Raw genomic sequence first — 13124 nt, 5'->3', positions numbered from 1 at the left:
TACAACCGTTTAATCCTGGAAGCCACCACTTCTAGCAAATCAGCTTGGAATTTAAGACGTCTATCCCTTTGAGATATCTGTAATGTGGGAGTGCCATCGTGCCTTACACACTAGTTTTGTGGGAGTATCATTGCCATCATTACTTACACACTAGTTTTGTGGGAGTATCATTGCCATCATTACTTACACACTAGTTTTGTGGGAGTATCATTGCCATAATGCCTTACACTCTAGTTTGTGGTAGTATCGTTGCCATCATGCCTTCACACTAGTTTGTGAGAGTATCATTGCCATCATGCCTTACACACTAGTTTTGTGGGAGTATCATTACCATCATGCCTTACACACTAGTTTGTGGGAGTATCATTGCCATCATGCCTCACACACCAGTTTTGCGAGAGTATCATTGCCATCATTACTTACACACTAGTTTTGTGGGAGTATCATTGCCATCATGTCTTACACACCGGTTTTGTGGGAGTATCATTGCCATCAGGCCATACAAACTAGTCTTGTGGAAGTATCATTGCCATCATGACTTACACATTAGTTTTGTGAGAGTATTGCTGCCATGGTGCCTTACACACTAGTTTTGTGGGAGTATCATTGTCATCATGCCTCACACACCATTTTTGTGAGAGTATCATTGCCATCATGTCTTACACACCAGTTTTGTGGGAGTATCATTGCCATCATGCTTTACACACTAGTTTGTGGAAGTATCATTGTCATCATGCCTTACACACTAGTTTGTGGGAGTATCATTACCATCATGCCTTACACACTAGTTTGTGGGAGTATCATTGTCATCATGCATTACACACTAATTTTGTGGGAGTATCATTGCCATTATGCCTCACATACCAGTTATGTGGGAGTGTCATTGCCATCATGCCTTACACACTAGTTTTGTGGGAGTATCATTGCCATCATGCCTTACACACTAGTTTTGTGGGAATATCATTGTCATCGTGCCTTACACACTACTTTGTGAGAGTATGATTGCCATCATGCCTTACACACTACTTTGTGAGAGTATCATTGCCATCATGCCTTACACACTAGTTTGTGGGAGTATCATTGCCATCATGCCTTACACACTAGTTTGTGGGAGTATCATTGCCATCATGCCTCACGCACCAGTTTTGTGGGAGTATCATTGCCATCATTACTTACACACTAGTTTTGTGGGAGTATGATTGCCATCATGCCTCACACACCAGTTATGTGGGAGTATCATTGCCATCATTACTTACACACCAGTTTTGTGGGAGTATCATTGCCATCATGTCTTACACACTACTTTGTGAGAGTATCATTGCCATCATGCCTTACACACTACTTTGTGAGAGTATCATTGCCATCATGCCTTACACACTAGTTTGTGGGAATATCATTGCCATCATGCCTCACGCACCAGTTTTGTGGGAGTATCATTGCCATCATTACTTACACACTAGTTTTGTGGGAGTATCATTGCCATCATGTCTTACACACCAGTTTTGTGGGAGTATCATTGCCATCATTACTTACACACTAGTTTTGTGAGAATATCATTGCCTTCATGCCATACACACCAGTTTTGTAGGAGTATCATTGCCATCATACCTTACACAATAGTTTTGTAGGAGTATCATTGCCATCATGTCTTACACACTAGTTTTGTGGGAGTACCATTGCCATCAGGCCATACAAACTAGTCTTGTGGAAGTATCATTGCCATCATGACTTACACATTAGTTTTGTGAGAGTATTGCTGCCATGGTGCCTTACACACTAGTTTTGTTGGAGTATGATTGTCATCATGCCTTACACACCAGTTTTGTGGGAGTATCATTGTCATCATGCCTTACACACTAGTTTGTGGGAGTATCATTACCATCATGCCTTACACACTAGTTTGTGGGAATATCATTTTCATCATGCATTACACACTAATTTTGTGGGAGTATCATTGCCATTATGCCTCACATACCAGTTATGTGGGAGTGTCATTGCCATCATGCCTTACACACTAGTTTTGTGAGAATACCATTGCCATCATGCCTTACACACTAGTTTTGTGGGAGTATCATTGCCATCATGCCTTACACACTAGTTTTGTGGGAGTATCATTGCCATCATGTCTTACACACTAGTTTTGTGAGAGTATCATTGCCATCATTACTTACACACAAGTTTTGTGGGAGTATCATTGCCATCATGCCTTACACTCTAGTTTTGTGGGAGTATCATTGCCATCATGCCTCACACACTAGTTTTGTGGGAGTATCATTGCTATCATGCCTTACACACTAGTTTTGTGGGAATATCATTTTCATCGTGCCTTACACACTAGTTTGGGATTGTCATTGCCCTCATGTCCTACACACGAGTTTTGTGGGAGTATGATTGCCATCATGCCTTGCACACTAGTTTTGTTGGAGTATCATTGCCATCATGCCTCACTCACCAGTTATGTGGGAGAATCATTGCCATCATTACTTAGACACTAGTTTTGTAGGAGTATAATTGTCATCATGCCTTACACACTAGTCTTGTAGGAGTATGATTGCCATCATGCCTTACACACCAGTTTTGTTAGAGTATCATTGCCACCATTACTTGCACACTAGTTTTGTGGGAGTATCATTGCCATCATTACTTACACACTAGTTTTGTGGGAGAATCATTGCCATCATGTCTTACACACTAGTTTTGTGGGAGTATCATTGCCATCATGTCTTACACACTAGTTTTGTAGGAGTATCTATGCCATCATGTCTTACACACCGGTTTTGTGGGAGTATCATTGCCTTCATGTCATACACACCACTTTTGTAGGAGTATCATCGCCATCGTTACTTACAAGCCAGTTTTGTAGGAGTATAATTGCCATCATGCCTTACACATTAGTTTTGTGGGAGTATCATTGCCATCAGGCCATACAAACTAGTCTTGTGGAAGTATCATTGCCATCATGACTTACACGTTAATTTTGTGAGAGTATTTCTGCCATGGTGCCTTACACACTAGTTTTGTGGGAGTATCATTGTCATCATGCCTCACACACCATTTTTGTGAGAGTATCATTGCCATCATGTCTTACACACCAGTTTTGTGGGAGTATCATTGCCATCATGCTTTACACACTAGTTTGTGGGAGTATCATTGTCATCATGCCTTACACACTAGTTTGCGGGAGTATCATTACCATCATGCCTTACACACTAGTTTGTGGGAGTATCATTGTCATCATGCATTACACACTAATTTTGTGGGAGTATCATTGCCATTATGCCTCACATACCAGTTATGTGGGAGTGTCATTGCCATCATGCCTTACACACTAGTTTTGTGAGAATATCATTGCCATCATGCCTTACCCACTAGTTTTGTGGGAGTATCATTGCCATCATGCCTTACACACTAGTTTTGTGGGAATATCATTGTCATCGTGCCTTACACACTAGTTTGGGAGTGTCATTGCCCTCATGTCCTACACACGAGTTTTGTGGGAGTATGATTGCCATTATGCCTTGCACACTAGTTTTGTGGGAGTATCATTGCCATCATGCCTCACACACCAGTTATGTGGGAGTATCATTGCCATCATTACTTACACACCAGTTTTGTGGGAGTATCATTGCCATCATGTCTTACACACTTCTTTGTGAGAGTATCATTGCCATCATGCCTTACACACTACTTTGTGAGAGTATCATTGCCATCATGCCTTACACACTAGTTTGTGGGAGTATCATTGCCATCATGCCTCACGCACCAGTTTTGTGGGAGTATCATTGCCATCATTACTTACACACTAGTTTTGTGGGAGTATCATTGCCATCATGAGGGCAATGATACACCGGTTTTGTGGGAGTATCATTGCCTTCATGCCATACACACCAGTTTTGTAGGAGTATCATTGCCATCATACCTTACACAATAGTTTTGTAGGAGTATCATTGCCATCATGTCTTACACACTAGTTTTGTGGGAGTACCATTGCCATCAGGCCATACAAACTAGTCTTGTGGAAGTATCATTGCCATCATGACTTACACATTAGTTTTGTGAGAGTATTGCTGCCATGGTGCCTTACACACTAGTTTTGTTGGAGTATGATTGTCATCATGCCTTACACACCATTTTTGTGGGAGTATCATTGTCATCATGTCTTGCACACTAGTTTGTGGGAGTATCATTGCCATCATGCTTTACACACTAGTTTGTGGGAGTATCATTTTCATCATGCATTACACACTAATTTTGTGGGAGTATCATTGCCATTATGCCTCACATACCAGTTATGTGGGAGTGTCATTGCCATCATGCCTTACACACTAGTTTTGTGAGAGTATCATTGCCATCATGCCTTACACACTAGTTTTGTGGGAGTATCATTGCCATCATGCCTTACACACTAGTTTTGTGGGAGTATCATTGCCATCATGCCTTACACACTAGTTTTGTGAGAGTATCATTGCCATCATTACTTACACACTAGTTTTGTGGGAGTATCATTGCCATCATTACTCACACACTAGTTTTGTGGGAGTATCATTGCTATCATGCCTTACACACTAGTTTTGTGGGAATATCATTTTCATCGTGTCTTACACACTAGTTTGGGATTGTCATTGCCCTCATGTCCTACACACGAGTTTTGTGGGAGTATGATTGCCATCATGCCTTGCACACTAGTTTTGTTGGAGTATCATTGCCATCATGCCTCACTCACCAGTTATGTGGGAGAATCATTGCCATCATTACTTAGACACTAGTTTTGTAGGAGTATGATTGTCATCATGCCTTACACACTAGTCTTGTAGGAGTATGATTGCCATCATGCCTTACACAGCAGTTTTGTTAGAGTATCATTGCCACCATTACTTGCACACTAGTTTTGTGGGAGTATCATTGCCATCATTACTTACACACTAGTTTTGTGGGAGTGTGATTGCCATCATGTCTTACACACTAGTTTTGTGGGAGTATCATTGCCATCATGTCTTACACACTAGTTTTGTAGGAGTATCATTGCCATCATGTCTTACACACCGGTTTTGTGGGAGTATCATTGCCTTCATGTCATACACACCACTTTTGTAGGAGTATCATCGCCATCGTTACTTACAAGCCAGTTTTGTAGGAGTATAATTGCCATCATTACTTACACATTAGTTTTGTGGGAGTATCATTGGCATCATGTCTTACACACCGGTTTTGTGGGAGTATCATTGCCGTCATGCCATACACACCAGTTTTGTAGGAGTATCATTGCCATCATTACTTACATACGGGTTTTGTAGGAGTATCATTGCCATCATGCCTTATGCATTATTTTTGTTGGAGTACCATTGCCATCATGCCTTACACATTAGTTTTGTGGGAGTATCATTGCCATCAGGCCATACAAACTAGTCTTGTTTAAGTATCATTGCCATCATGACTTACAAATTAGTTTTGTGACAGTATTGCTGCCATGGTGCCTTACATACTAATTTTATTGGAGTACCATTGTCATCATGCCTCACACACCAGTTTTGTGGGAGTATCATTGCCATCATGTCTTTCACACCAGTTTTGTGGGAGTATCATTGCCATCATGTCTTACACACTAGTTTTGTAGGAGTATGATTGCCCTCATGCCATACACACCAGTTTTGTGAGAGTATCATTGCCATCATTACTTACAAACCAGTTTTGTGGGAGTATCATTGTCCTCGTATCTTACACACCAGTTTTGTGGGAGTATGATTGCCATCATGTCTTACACACCAGTTATGTTGGAGTATCATTGCCATCATGTCTTACACACCGGTTTTGTGGGAGTATCATTGCCATCATTACTTACAAACCAGTTTTGTGGGAGTATCATTGCCATCACGTCTTACATACCAGTTTTGTGGGAGTATCATTGCCAATATGCCTCACATACCAGTTATGTGGGAGTATCATTGCCATCATGCCTCACTCACCAGTTTAGTGGGAGTATCGTTGCCATCATGCCTTACAGACCAGTTATGTTGGAGTATCATTGCCATCATGTCTTACACACTGGTTTTGTGGGAGTATCATTGCCATCATGTGGGAGTGTCATTGCCATCATGTCTTACACACCAGTTTTGTTGGAGTATCATTGCCATCATGTCTTACACACCGGTTTAGTGGGAGTATCATTGCCTTCATGCCGTACACACTAGTCTTGTATGAGTATCATTGCCATCATGCCTTACACACCAGTTTTGTGGGAGTATCATAGCCCTCATGTCTTACACACCGGTTTTGTGGGAGTATCATTGCCTTTATGTCATACATGCCAGTTTTGTAGGAGTATCATTGCCATCATTACTTACAAGCCAGTTCTGTGGGAGTATCATTGCCCTCATGTCTTACACACCAGTTTTGTGGATGTATCATTGCCATCATGTCTTACAAACCTGTTTTGTATGAGTATCATTGCCTTTATGTCATACATGCCAGTTTTGTAGGAGTATCATTGCCATCATTACTTACAAACCAGTTTTGTGGGAGTATCATTGCCCTCACGTCTTACACACCAGTTTTGTTGGAGTATCATTGCCATCATGTCTTACACATCGGTTTTGTGGGAGTATCATTGCCATCATGCCATACACACCAGTTTTGTAGGAGTATCATTGCCATCATTACTTACAAACCAGTTTTGTGAGAGTATCATTGCCATCATGCCTCACTCACCAGTTTTGTGGGAGTATCGTTGCCATCATGCCTTACAGACCAGTTATGTTGGAGTATCATTGCCATCATGCCTCCCTCACCAGTTTTGTGGGAGTATCATTGCCATCATGCCTCACAGACCAGTTTTGTGGGAGTATCATTGCACACCAGTTTTTGTGGGAGTATCATTGCCATCACGCCTTACATGCCAGTTTTGTGGAAGTGTCTTTGCCACCATTCCTTTCACACCAGAAGTATGGGAGTATCATTGACATCGTGCCTTACACTCAGTTATGTGGAAATACATGTATCTTTGTCATCATGCCATACACATTAGTTTTGTGACAGTATTGCTGTCGTTATGCCTCACATACCAGTGTTGTGGAGGTGTCTGTCATCATTCCTTAATCACCAGTTTTGTGGAAGTATCATTGCCATCATACCATACACACCGGTGTTGTGGAAGTGTTTTTGCCATCATGCCTTAGCATTTTACCATTGTTATCAGGCCTTATGTGTGAATGTTATAGGAGAACCATTGCTATCTTGCTACCTTTGGTCTATACACGCCAGGTTTATTAAGAACCATTGCTACCTTGCCTTTAGGCAGGCCAGTTTTATGGAGAACCATTGCTACCTTTCGTCTATACACGCCAGGTTGATGAAGAACCATTGCTACCTTTCGTCTATACACGCCAGTTTTATGGAGCACCATTGCTACCTTTCGTCTATACACGCCAGTTTTATGGGGACCCATTGCCACATTGCATTTAGGCATGCCAGTTTTACGGAGAACCATTGCTACCTTTCATCTGTATACGCCAGTTTTATGGAGATCCATTCCTGTCTTGCCTTTATACACGCCAGTGTTACAGAGAATTATTGTTGTTTTGCCTTTATACTCTCCAGTTTTATGGAGACCCATTGCTATCCTGCCTTCATACACGCCATTTTGTGGGAGAAGAATTGCTATCTTGCCTTTATGCACACCAGTTTTAGGGGAGAACCAATGCTATACCTTGCCTTACGCGCCACTCTTTTGCGCGAACTATTGCAACCTTGCCTTCTACGCCAGTTTTAGGGGAAAACCATTGCCGCGTACCTTGTCTTACAAGCCACATTCATGTGAGAACCATTGCTGTTCTATGCCTTACACTCCACTTTTATGGTAGAAACATTGCTACCCTGAGTGCCATGCCTGTCTTATGGGAGATCCATTGCTACCTTGCCTTACACGCCAGTGTTATGGGAGAATCATTGTTATCTTACCTTACAAGGCAAACTTATAGGAGAACCATCAGGTCTTGGAAACCAACTTCATGGAAGAACTATTGTCATCTTGCTAGTTGTATTAAAGATAATCGTTTTCACGCCAAGTTACAAACCACTTTCATGGGACTTCCAGCGTTAGAAGAAATTTTCTGTACCACCGCCATGTGCCCATGCATAGATTTGGTTTTCTTTGATAGAAAAATGTATTTTATTACAACGCGCTACACCTTTGTAACGGTGTTTTAAACATACTGGCAACACACATGTAGGCAGGACGTATTTATTTATTTATTTATTTGATTGGTGTTTTACGCCGTACTCAAGAATATTTCACGTATACGACGGCGGCCAGCATTATGGTGGGTGGAAAATTTGTTAGGGAGGCCCCTGACGGATGCAAAGCTATACTAGTATACGATCTTTCCTGGATGTTTAGAGCCGCTGAGTTCAAAAAGGCCTGTTACGAGAAGATTTCAAATAAATATTTGCGTACATGTAGGCCTGCGAAGATTTGTAAAATCGGGATCGGACAAAGCAATTGGTCGTTATTGGATTCCAATCAAATAAACAAAATTTTTGACAAGCAGTTAACAATCAAGGTTCACTCGTGGGAGAAGTACAGCGTGTCTTTCTGTCGATTCCAGCTCGATTTACTCACTGGTACATGTATATTACAAACTAACAGTGTAGGGTACACCAGATTGCACTATCCATATAGGCCTATAGGCCGATTGGTATATTTGGTATAGAGGGCCTACAGGTCTATATGCCTAAAATGGGACAGAATAATCTCAGTTTCCGTACTAAGGTGGGAGCGTACATTTAGGCTACCTGTCAGTTATGTGGTTCCAGTGGAATACGAGATTTCCACTTCTATTATGGTTGTACTTCGGTTGGCTTAGGTCACAATTTCCGACAGAAAAAACTCCATTAAAATACTCTTTCAGTTTTTGTGTACCGGTATTTATTTTTATCCACTAAAGTATTTGTAGGTATTAACATGACTAATTGCACTACCATTAAAATAAAGACAGACAATTTTGTGACCGCATTAACATTTATCGCCTGTTTCTTTTTTATTCCACACAGATGATGCATTGCTGTGTTTTTTAAGGCTTAATACGCGATTCAGTTCTGATAAGGGAGGTAACTCGACTTGACCAAGGCGTAGGCGTTGTAAACAACAACAGTGACTGGGACGGGCTACTTGGCTCTCCAACTGCGGCCTTTAAATGGCGCTTAAACGGATCCAGAAGGTAAGTAGCGCACACTTTGGTCTCGTGAAATGAACATGAATCCATGCGAGCCACTAATGTCGTTGTAATCCGAGCAGCAAGAAACGACGAGCCCGTGTTGGGTTGGCCGAGTGGCCTACATCGTGTTTTTCTCGCTGGTTCATGTCAGGTCGGCCCGCAGTTCTCGAGAAAAACTGCAGCTATCACACATGCACGTGACAGTCATTATACGCTATTCCGCGGTTTGTTATCCACCCTAACTGGATTTGATTCTAAATTAGGCCAAATCTGACGGCATCGCATTGGCGAAAAGATGAACGTTCGCCTGATGTCCGAGAATACGTGTAATGGCGAGAGAAAAAAACTATCCCTGATTTCCCTGCACTGCGTATGCAGCATTGGCGTATCAATCATTTGGATCAATGTTTACGTCGTATTGCTGCTGCTCATTAGATATGCATATATACTGGCCAGGATATCAAAAATACATAATTCATCAAATACAGTAGATTACGTGTGAAACCTTCACATTGTAAGTAAGAATCAATAATCCTGTGGTGACCTGCTGGCCAGATATGTATAATATAGGTCATAGAATGGTGAATGCACTTGTTGATATATTGGTACCGATGTTGAATTTCAATAACTAGGTCATGTTTACCACTACCCAGATACTATATCTTACGATGAAAACTGTCACCAGTCAGAATTCATCAAACCAGTATCTCATGAAATAACTGCAAGGACTGTTTGAGGCTGAGAGATAGACATGTGCCATAGATTTACACTGCACCATTTCTTTATTAACCAAAAGTCATCATCATTTTTGCATATCATTATAGAACGTCAGCTTGTCTATGTCTATGCCAGCAATATATCTTCGTGAAGATTACAGACACAAAGATTTTCTTAGTCGTACATCCTCAGGAAACAAAATCGTGAAATACTCCTGTATATGGACCGTATAAATGTGAAATATTATATTGTACATCCACATGTAGGTATCTAGGTATGAGATATACCGCAAGCCTATATTTACCAAGTACTTGTACATTTAATATAAGCTACTTACTTAGGTATAAATGTATCAATATATAGGAAAATGTATTTATTTATTTACCGATATTTTTTGTGCTCTGATCTGGCAGGAGTTGAAGGAACTAGAGGCCCAAAGATCATTATTATATTCTGCAGGACCAAGAGAAAATGACAGTAAGTATATTAGTGGGAAATTGTTGACATTATTGTTCGCCTGGTGCAGGTGCTGTCATTGTGGGTGGATGGATAACGTGTGATACGGTTGTGACATACTTACATACGTGTGCAGCATACATATACAGTCTTGGAATGAATAAGTGATTATAGCTTTGGCTGTATTAAAGCCATATTGTAGCAACATATGAGGTCTTGGCCAATGATTGCCTAGGAATTGTTGACATTTATTGTGAATGTATGGTGTAGGTAGTGCCACTGGGCGATCATTATGGCAGTGTGATGTGTGATTCGGTCATATTATGCTGACATCTAGCAAACAGGTCTTGGAATGAATGATAATAGCATAATGCCACATCAGCTATATATTTAATTGTAAGGCTTTGGAGGATGTGTGCCTATTTCTCTCCTGACATGCCTGTAATCACAAAACTAGATAAAAAAATGAATATATATGTATATCGGTAGCTACAGGGTTGTACTTTTTTTACGTCTGTGCACTTTTTACATATTGATAGTTATCATTACATTTATATGCTCCTTTTTGGAAGTATTATGTTATGGAACATTTTGTGGACCTCATTGAACAGACTGAGAGATTAAGTTTGTTAGCATTGTATTTGTGACAATGGGGTCATGTCACAGACCTTCTCCTGACTTGCCATAGGGGGATAGCTGTAGTTCTTGTCCTGGCTGTCAGTGTATGGTACATGTGTCTTTGGTGTGTATAGGTTGAGGTCCTTGGGTTTGGTGGAAGTGTGGGGTGACTTGGTGAATTGGGTGCTATGTACAATATCGTGTCTTTGCCATTTTCTTCCAGTAAGGCATCACTATAAATGTTTTCTTTTGGTACAGGGAGATACTTTTGTGATATATGGGGTTAGCTATAGTTACATCTGGTTTTCTATATATGGTGTTTCCCATACGCTATGCCCATTTTCCTACCACCATATTGCTGGCTGCGGTCGTATAGTGAAATATTCTTGAGTACGGCGTAAACCACCAGTCAGATAAATAGATAAATATATTTGGTGACTAGGTGTGGCGTCATATTTGGTGTCAGTATATGGTGACTAAATGGGGTATCATCTGTGGTATCAATATATACAATGTGGGTGTCATGTATGGTGTCAGCATATGATCACTACATGGGTTTTCATGTTTGTTGTCAATATTTGATGACTAGGTTGGTGTTATGTTTAGTGTCAACATCTTATGACTAGGTGAGTCATGATGTTTAGTGTCAGTATTCACAGCTGGGGTGTCATGTATGGTGACATGGCTGATTGGGTCAGAACGCCAGCACGGTGCAATGACCCAGCAGCCTCTCACCAATGCAGCGGCTGTGAGTTAAAGCCCAACTCATGCTTACTTCCTTTCTGGCCGTAAGTGGAAAGGTCTGCCGCTACCTGCGGATGTTCGTGGGTTTCCCCTTCTGCCTGATTTCATCCACTATGATGCTGGCCGCCGTCATATACGTGAAATATTTTGGATTATTATACACCCGCTTTAGCAGTGTGACGTCACACGGGGATTACTTCCTGTTTACAAACATTAGAATGCTTCAATATTCGTCACCTGATGAATCTTTTCACTGTGTACATATTCTAGCGCCATTCGCCAAAAATTACTACGGACTTTACTATCTTTCATTTGTGTGCCAAATTTTAATATTCGGCGATTGATGTTAATTAAATTTTCCTTTCTTTTTGAAGTGTTTCATGTTTAGTGCATAATAAATAGGTTATTGCATTAATATGGGCTGATGTGGACTCGTTCTATTTTGTGTGGCCCCAAAGCATGAACCTGCTCGAAAAAATATAACTTGTCCAGGTCAGCTCGTATTCATACAATAAGTACAGCATAAAACACCAATCAAAATAAATAAATAAATGTATGACCAATGTCAATCTATGATCACCAGGTGGGTTGTCCTGTTTGGTGTCAACATATGGTGACTAGGTGAGGCTTCATGTTTGTGTCAATATATGGTGACTAGTTGGGGTATCACGTTTGGTGTCAACATATGGTGATTAGGTGAGGCTTCATGTTTGGTGTCAATATACGGTGACTAGTTGGGGTATCACATTTGGTGTCAACATATGGTGACTAGGTGAGGCTTCATGTGGGGTGTCAACATATGGTGACTAGTTGGGGTGTCACGTTTGGCCCATGTAGGACATTTTGTGAGGCAGTGGTATAAATGTTTCCACCTGCTACAAGGAGATATTATTCTGTTAAAGTTAGAAGTGATGTTAAAGCTGAAGAAAATCTCCAGCAAACAAACAAACAAGTCACGTAGAACAGTGTTTTTACACCATAGGGTATAATAACAGAAGCCTATTGGTCACTAGATGTTGGATGTTGCATTGGAAGATACATGTACATGTATTTTCTTGATTAATTATGTGTCAGTTCTGAATGTCAAATAAGCTAAGACAAAACGGTTTTTGATTTCATAACTGGTGAACAGTCAGCTCATTGAAATGACTTAGCAGTGGTGTAGAACAGCTCTGAATGATGTATGACCAAGGTAAACTGTGGGCAGATTACAGGGCGGCGCTGTAGTACAGCCCTGAATGATGGATGTAATGTTTTATCTGTTTACAGTGCATCACTGGGAAGGCTCCATGCTGGGGACCGGTAAGTACATGTATACAAGATTGCTGTAGCCCACAGCTCTTATTTTAAAGTCAGATCACAAGCGAGAATTCATAATCC

General features: G+C 40.9%; 1 long non-coding RNA gene across 1 annotated transcript; it reads left to right on the top strand.

Annotated features, from left to right (window-relative positions):
• Window positions 1-9137: 9137 nt before the first annotated feature.
• LOC135481909 (uncharacterized) lies at window positions 9138-13041 on the top strand. The gene is made up of 3 exons (XR_010446197.1): window positions 9138-9212; window positions 10340-10403; window positions 13014-13041. It is a non-coding gene; the product is annotated as an uncharacterized LOC135481909 (long non-coding RNA).
• The last annotated feature ends 83 nt before the right edge of the window (window positions 13042-13124 follow it).

The sequence above is a fragment of the Liolophura sinensis genome, chromosome 1 (assembly GCF_032854445.1).
Source record: "Liolophura sinensis isolate JHLJ2023 chromosome 1, CUHK_Ljap_v2, whole genome shotgun sequence".
Classification (NCBI taxonomy): domain Eukaryota; kingdom Metazoa; phylum Mollusca; class Polyplacophora; order Chitonida; family Chitonidae; genus Liolophura; species Liolophura sinensis.
This window is presented reverse-complemented; position numbering and strand designations above follow the sequence as displayed.